Source organism: Petaurus breviceps, unplaced genomic scaffold, assembly GCF_028583685.1.
Source record: "Petaurus breviceps papuanus isolate PSGF00001 unplaced genomic scaffold, PetGlider_PUasm1.0 523, whole genome shotgun sequence".
Classification (NCBI taxonomy): domain Eukaryota; kingdom Metazoa; phylum Chordata; class Mammalia; order Diprotodontia; family Petauridae; genus Petaurus; species Petaurus breviceps.
In genome coordinates, this window is record NW_027186356.1 from 835,231 (window position 1) to 843,311 (window position 8,081).

At 54.7% G+C, this 8,081-nt stretch overlaps 1 long non-coding RNA gene across 2 annotated transcripts in view; it reads left to right on the forward strand.

The window, feature by feature from the left end:
• Positions 1-1,031: 1,031 nt before the first annotated feature.
• Positions 1,032-8,081, forward strand: part of LOC138172300 (uncharacterized) — a 28,608-nt gene continuing 21,558 nt past the window's right edge. The window contains exon 1 of one of the 2 annotated variants that reach the window (XR_011171089.1): positions 1,032-1,120. This is a non-coding gene — a long non-coding RNA (uncharacterized lncRNA). Of the gene's footprint in view, positions 1,121-7,314; positions 7,423-8,081 lie in introns of those variants that run through there. The other variant, XR_011171090.1, reaches the window with a different exon arrangement.

Consider the following 8,081-nt stretch of genomic DNA (forward strand, 5'->3'; position numbering starts at 1 on the left):
GCGGCTTGAACCGCCGGCCCCCCCGGGGGCGCGCAGCCAGGCGCAGGAGAGGAGGGCGAAGGGGAGGGCGGGGATGGACGCGGGGCGGCCGGCCGCCCGCCCTCCTCCTCCTCCTCCTCCTCTTCCTCCTCCTCCTCCGCCCCCGCCCCCGCCCGGCCGCCGCCTCCCCCCAGCTCCGAGCTCCGGTCGCCCCTGCGAAAGCTGGAAGGTGAGGGGCTTGGGCTGGCGGACAGGCTGGGGGATGGGAAAGGAAGGGGTGCCTCCTCCTCCCGCTCCTCGGGGCTTCTAGGCGCCGCGTCCGTTCCCTTCCTCCCCTTCCTCCTCCTCTCCTTCGCCTGGCAGCGCGCTCCCGGGGGCACCGGCGGTTCAAGCTGCGTGCGGCTGTCTGGACGCGCTTAGAGATCCAGTCCAGAGGGAGGCCTCCGTCCTAGGCGCACTGGGGCGAGGCGGGAAGTCCACGCTCCCTCGGGTTCCCAGAGCCGACTGCACACCCCGGACCCAGCAGCCAGGTCCTCGCGAAGGATGGATGGGTGGGGGGAAGGCAGCCGCTGGCGACAGGTGGCGACGAACCTCTCCAAGCAGCCGACCCCGGTCAGCTTGGGAAAGAAGTCAGGCGGAGACAAAGTTTTCGGTGCCCATGGTCTCTCGAGGGGCGGGGGAGGAAGGGGGGGCCTGGAGGCGGTGGTGGCGACTGAGCAGGCAAAAGGGGGCGCGGAGACCCTTCTTAGGCCGCCTCCGGCAAAGCTGCAGAGGTCCGGCCGGGCGGGGTGGCTCGGCTGGGGCGCTCACAGCCCCCTGGGCACTGCGCCCACCTCACCGATCGCCCGGTGAGCCTTCCCCGGCGGCCCCATCCTGCCTGGGCGCTCCAGTCCCACAGCCGCCACTACCGGCGCGCTCCGCCTCCTTCCTCCCCCTTCCTCCTCCTCCTCCTGCCTCTCGTTCTTTCTTCTCCCCCTCGCCCCGGCCCGGCCCCGGCCCCCGCCCCGCCCCGGCCGGGGGCCGCCTCCCCCAGCCTCCTCCCCCTTCTCCCCGACCCGGCGACGGCGGCGGCGGCGGCGGCAGCGGTTGCGTCCCGGGCGCTGGGAGCGGAGGGGCGCGCTCGGCGCCAAGACCACAACAGGTTCGCTAGGGGCTGGGGGCGGGGGGCGGCCAATCGAGCGCCCCCTCCCCTCGGGGCCCCGCCCCCTCAGGCCCCGCCCCTGCGTCCGGGCCCCTCCCCAGTTTCTCCCACCCCCCTCCCGCGTGGGGATTGGAGCAAGAGCCGGGACAGGCCGGGTCCGACCTGGGCCTGGGGGCGGGGGGGGGGGAAGGGGGAGGAGGTGTGAAGGGAAGAGAGGGAACTGAGCGGGAGAGACGGGAGGGGGGACGCCCCCTCCCCTCCAGGCCCCGCCCCCTCCCCCTTTGCGAGGCCTGACGATTGGAGCAGGCGCGCGGACAGGCCAAGGCCCGGCTGGGGCCTGGGGAGCGCGCGGGCAAGAGGCGAGGGTCCTCCCAGCGCGCAAAGTTGCGCCGCTCTGGGAGCTGAGGGCAGTGGGCTTTCCTCCTGGGCCCGGAGTCAGCCTCCTTCAGGCTGCAGCCCCGGCCTGGCCTCCCCTGCGGGCGGTGACTGTGGCTGCAGCTGCAGCGGCTGCGCCCCCGGGCCGGACGCCCCCTTCTCTCCCCTCCCCTCGGGGCCCAGCGCCTTCTGCGCGAAGGCCACATTGTTACAGCCTTCGGCGCCCCCTCCCCCTCCTCCTCCCCCCAGACCCAGAGGCGGGGCCCGGCCAGCCGCTGCCATCCCAACCCAATCCCCCCAGCCACCGCAAGGGTCCCAGCCCCTGCCCCCAGCCTGCTCGGAAAACACAGACACAGACATACACAGACGCGCGCGCACACACGCACACACATCGTGCAAGGTCGGCGGCCGCGGGAGAGACAGCACTGCTCCGTCCCTCGGTCTCTTGGGCCTCATTCTCCCAGTCTCTTTCCCGCCCACCTCCCATCTCCATCTCTCATCCTATTTAATTGTGCCTCTGACTCTGACCCCCTCCCATCTCGTCTCTGTCTCTCATCCTCTCACCCCATCTCTCTCTGTTTCATCTTGTGTCTCCCTCTCATCTTGTTCCTCTGCCCCTCACCCCTTATCTTTTTGTCTCTCAGTCCGTGCCTTTGTGTCTCTGACCCTTATCCTCTCTGCCTCTCATCATGCCTCTCATCCTCTCTATCTCTCCCTACATCGTATTTCTCTGCTTCCTTTGTCTCTCATTCCATCCTTCTGTATCTCTGGTTCTCATCCTCTGTCTCGGTGTGTCTCATCCTCTCTCTGTCTCTGCCTCTGTTTCCATATCTGACTCCTTGGTTTTCTCCCTCTCCTTGTACTTTTCTCTGCCTCTCACTCTGACTCTGGATTTAGAGCTGAAGATGGGGAAACTGAGACCCAGAGAGTGGAAATAACGTGCCTTATGTCGCGAGAGGAGAGGCTCAAAGCCAGGTCTGCTAACTCCGATCCATCACTCTTTCTACCACCAGACAACGTCTCCTCTCACCTTGTTTTTCTCTGTACTCCCCGCCCCCCCCATTCCCACATGGGTCCTTAGGAAGCTGCCTTTGTTTCCCTTGTACATTAGGGGCAGAAGCTGGTTCTCCCCCTATATACACACACACTGGAATTGGGGGAGAGGGAGGAGATAAGGGAAAGAGATAGATGTGATTTCCTAGTGGGAGGAGACCTTAGCCAAGGTCCAGGAGAGGCATTCTGGGATGTGCAGTAGCCCCCCACTATAGACCACCAGGGTTAGTTCTCTCCCCCTCTTCCTCCTGTCAAAATCTCTTAGGCAGGCTGCCACTGCCAGGCAGCCTCCTTCCCTGCCTCCTGGCCTCCCCCCCTTCCCTCCCTGTCAGCTGCAAAACTATCATAAAGCTGTCCACTTGTCTATCAATTCGGTTTGTTTTCATTGCCTGCTAGGGACTGAAAGCCTCACAAACTGGGGTGGGGATACAGCTGTAGGCTTGTTTAAATAGAGGCTGAGAAGGGGGTCTCTGGGATAGGGAGAAAGAAGAGGACTCTAAGGCAAACAAGCAGAGCCCTCCTCTGCCCAGGCCTGGAAGGGGAGAGAAGGACTCCTGGATAGAAGGCAAAGGGGAGCCCTAGACAGCTGGGTAAGAGCTAAAGGAGAGAGGAGGGGAAACATCCAAGGATGATAATCTGATGGAGAGGGGAGTCCCAAGGTAGAGAGAAGATAAGGAAATCCCTAGGCAGAAGGGGAATGGGCTCTGGTTTGGTGGTGGGGAATGGTTAGGGCTCCTCTCTCCTTCCCCCACATCCAAATCCATCCATCACAGGCCACTGAATTCAGCTCTCCAGCTAAACTAGTCTATTCTTTGTCCTCTCTCCCTGTCTTTGCTCCCAGTATTTCTGATGCCTAGAATACTTAGCACTTCCTATTTTCATATGCTGAATTCCCATCCACTCTTTAAAGCCTGACTGAAAGGCCATCTCCTCCAGGAAGCCTTCCTTGACCTCTCCTACCCAGCCCCACACCCCACCTCGTCCCTTACTGCATGTTGTCCCTTTGTAATGCTGTATATGTAATGTTGTATATTGACATTATCTGTGTGCTTTATCCCCCCTCCTAAACTGTGACCTTCACGAGGACAGGGATCTGTGTTTTCTTTAGACTTTGTATCTCCTCCATCTCCCAGTATATGACTTTGTACACAGTAGATACTTAATAAATGTCTGACTACATTGATTTGAGTTTCCCTAGAGAGGAAAAAGGGAACTTCAAGGCAAATAAATCCATCTCTGATCAAATCACTCCTCTTGGTCACGAATTTTAGAAATGTCTTTGAATAAAGACCACACTCCTTAGCCTGGCATTCAAGGCCTCGATAGTCTGATTATAACTTACTTCTCACTTCAATCCTTCTGGAAAGACTTCCCTGATCTCCCTCACCCTAATCCTTAGGTTGATAACAGCCTTAGACTGGATATAGTACTTTGCTTATACCCTTCTGGTGTGCCTTAAAGGGTTACAGAGATGTTAGCTACTATTATTACTTACTACAAGGAGTATCCTCCTTGTTACACAATCTAGTATTTGGTTATCTGTGTCCATGTCATTTTCCACTAAAGACTGCAAGAACCACAATGGCAGGTTAAATTTGGTTGTATATCCAGCACAGTGCAATGCATAGGGTAGGGGCTTAATAAATGTTTGTTAAATTGAATGAATAAATGAATGAAGAATTGAATGAATTGAAGAGTGAATAATGAACAATCAAGCAACAATTAAGCACCTACTATATGCCAGGTACTGTGCCACATAGTAAGGAAAGCAACCCTGCCTTCGAGGAGCTAATGTTCTGGCAAGCTATAGTTATTCTAATAAATGAGTGAAGGAAAGAATAAATGAGAAGTCAAAAGAGGGATTCTGACAGGTCAGGGGTAGAGAAGCTTTCCTCTGGTGGTGAGCTTCCTTCCCAGGGCCCGGCTGATCCTAAACCCCAGCTCTCCCAAAGTGACCACATCAGGAACCCACAATCTGAAGTTTATGGGACCATTCTAAAGAACAGCAATAATAATTAGCATCCTCAAAACAACTGGGAAATAGAACTATTGTTATCCCCATTTTACAGATGAGGAAATTGAGGTTGGGGGAGATAAAGTGATTTGCCCGATGTCACACAGCTAGTAAGTATCTGAGGCAAGATTTGAACTCAGGTCTTCCTGCCTCCAGGTTTAGGATTCTATTCACTGCCTAGATGGAACCCCAGGCTCCTGCTGCCATTTCCATTGTTTGCCAAGCCCCATAAATAGTCTCTGATCCCAGCCTTTCCCAGCAAACATAAGGATTGCCACCCCTATCCCAACCCATCCTCCAGCTGGTTCTGAAGAGATAGATTATCCTAGAATGTCAGCAGCCACTGGAAGAGCCATCCATAGACTGTCAAAGCTGGAAGATTCCTTAGGAATATTCCAGTTCAAGTTCCTAATTATACAGATGGAAGAACTGAGACCCAAAGGAGAAAAATACATTAGCTGACATAGTAAATTAGTGAGCAAGCTAGGCCTAGAACCCAGGGTCCCACCTCCCAGTCCTGTGCCCTGTCCGTTATACTGCACTGGCCAGAAAGGCCTACAGAAAGGGGCAGTAGGCTAGCTCCCTGGGGCCCTGGTGTTAATAAGGCTCAGAATCTGACTGCAGGCAGCCCCTCTGTCTGCCCCTGGGCTTCCTGGTGTGATTGATAGAGGACACCTGGGTGGCACCAGGTGAGGGAGAGCTACTTGGGGCTCCCCAGCCTGAAGCGGTGGAGTCAGAGGGACAGTATGAAGGAGAACAGGCCTGTCTCTGGCCTGTCAAAAGGTCAAGCTAGGTCCTACCCCAGGACCCCAAATTCCCAGAACCAGCTCTGACTCTCCTGATTGCCAAAACACATGCGGCCCCCTTCCTGCCCACACTAACACACAGGAGACCTCTGCTGCTTAAGAAAGATGGGGTGAAGCTAAGGGCTCCTTGCCAAGTTCTGGGTGTGCAGAGCTAGGAGGGGCAGCTACAGGGGCATGGGAGGGGGGACTAAGGAGACAAGAAGAGAGACAAGTCCATTAACCAGCAGGGATGTCAGGAAGCCAGAAGTAACCACAGCTGCATTACCCAGCATAGGTCCTTCCCCCACAGCCAGGGCTCCTATCTCCCCACTGGCCTCCCACAGACTGGGGTGGGGGTGGGGGAGAGAACAGAGAGGGGGTGAGGCTTGGTCCTAATGGACTCTCCCTGAACAGGCTCATAGCCCTTCATTGGCCATCGACAAGATTAACCCCTTCAAAGCCAGACCCATGAAAATTTCCATAAGATTGTAAGATTTAGAGCTGGGAGGATGCTCGGAACATAGAAGAATACAAGACTAACAGGGCCCTTAGAACACAGAAAGCTAGAGCTGGGAGGGCCCTTAGAACACAGGATATCAGAGCTGGGAGGGACCTTAGAACACAGGATATCGGAGCTGGGAGGGCCCTTAGAACACAGGATATCAGAGCTGGGAAGGGCCTTAAAACCCAGGATGTCAGAGCTGGGAGGGCCCTTGGAACACAGGATGTCAGAACTGGGAGCGTCCTTGGCAGTCATTGAGTCCAACCCTCTTATTTTATAAATGAGGAAACTGAGACCCAGAAGGGGCAGTGATGTGCCTAAGGTCACACAAATACAAGTTGCAAGGCCAAGATTTGAGTTTAAATCCTGGGAAATGTCTGTTCTGTCATCTTGTGCTTTTTCTGCCTCTAGGAGAGAATTCACGTCTAGGAGAGGGTAGGGGGAGTATCATCCTACCCATTTCACAAATGGAGACAGCCAAGGCCCAGAAAGGGAAAGAATCATCTTATAGCCTCCAAGTGCCTGAACAACCTTTTTTGGTGGGGGAAGGTCGGGATAGAAGGGAATAGCTAAAAAGGAGGTTCTTGGTACAGAATACTGGCTACCTAGAACCTTAGCTAAGTGACACAGTGCCTAGAGTTCTAGGCCTAGCCCTGTGATCTTGGGAACCTCTGTCTCAGTTTCCTCACCTATAAAATTAGGATATTAGTACTACCTACATCCCAGGGTTGTTGTGAGGATAAAGAGATAATCAAAAGAGGTTAAGGTACCTAGTATAGTGCCTGGCCTAGAGTCGGTGATTCGTAAATGTTTGTTTCCATCCTGCCTTATAAAAGCCCTTGCTAATGCCTGGGTTAGGAAGGGGAATGGAGCACAGGAGGGTCTCTTTCCTCTGTCTCACTTCTCCCCCTCCTCCTGCTTCCCACACCCCCAAATCCAAGAGTCATAGAGTAAATCAGGGACAATAGGAAAGTTGCTGTCACCCCCCCTCTGCCCAGGGCTATGGGGGGCCCCCCAGAGCTGCTCCCATGCCCCAGGTTTGTGATAGGAGACATGGACACCATGTTCCCATGACTCTGGGGACCCAGGAGCCAGAGCAGTCTGAGGCTGGTTTTATAGGCCTCCCTTGGTGGCAGTAGGTCCCAAGGGCTCTCCCAGCAAACAGATGCCTTTTTCAAAATCAAGGGAAGAAAAAGGCTCTTGGTTTTCTGCCCATTCCAGGTCTATTAAAGAAACTTATTAAATGGTCTTTCTGAGTTTTAGGGGGGGGGGGAGGAGAAGGAGATTGAGCTGTTCCTGCTCTGAATAGAAGAGATGAGGTGGGCCAGGGAGGGGGGTGGGGAGAATCTACCCTGAAACACTCAATCCTGGATCCAAGGGCTCCAAAGTTGCCTCAGTTTGTCTGTCCATCAGAGTGGATGCATGCTACTGCCCTTCCCTGTGTGCCTGTCTCCCACCACTGTTTCTTTCCCTACCTAGGTGTCTGCTGCCATCAGTAGACTTGTCCTGGGACCCTGTCTTTCCCACTCATTATGACTGCCTTAACTTATAGAGGACAAGTCCCCCAGTCTATGTAAGTCAATGAGTGGGTTTATTTAAGGCTTGATAATGATGGTTAAAGAATAATATGAAGTATTACAAAGCTAGCCTGGATTCCTCTCCAAGCCAGAGAAAGGCACTTAATCATTCTGGTCCTCAGTTTCCCCACTTGTAAAAGGAGGGTATTAGATTAGAAAGGTCCTAAGGCCTCATTCAGCCATGATATCCAATGTTCTAAGGGACCTTTCTGCTCTGACCTAGTATGTTCTGTGTACTTAGAACTCTCTCAACTCTGACATTCCATGTTCTATGTTCTACCATTCGCTTCTAATTGTCTTTGTTCTTTGATTGAAATGTGAAACCGAAAGCCTGGCCAGGGGGCAGACTCACCTGGTCCTCTAGCACCCCCTGGTGGTAGAGAGGGGCACGCTATACACAGAACTTGTCAGTCTTCAATCCCAGAGATCTAGGAAAGATGATGAGACCAGAAAGGACCTTAGAACATAGGTTGTCAGAGTTGGGAGGGCCCTTAGAACACAGAGTGTCAGAGCTGGAGGGCCTTAGAACACAGAATGTCAGAGCTGGGAGGGCCCTTAGTACACAGGATGTCAGAGCTGGGAGGGCCTTAGAACACAGAATGTCAGAGCTGGGAGGGCCCTTTGAACACAGGATGTCAGAGCTGGGAGGGCTCTA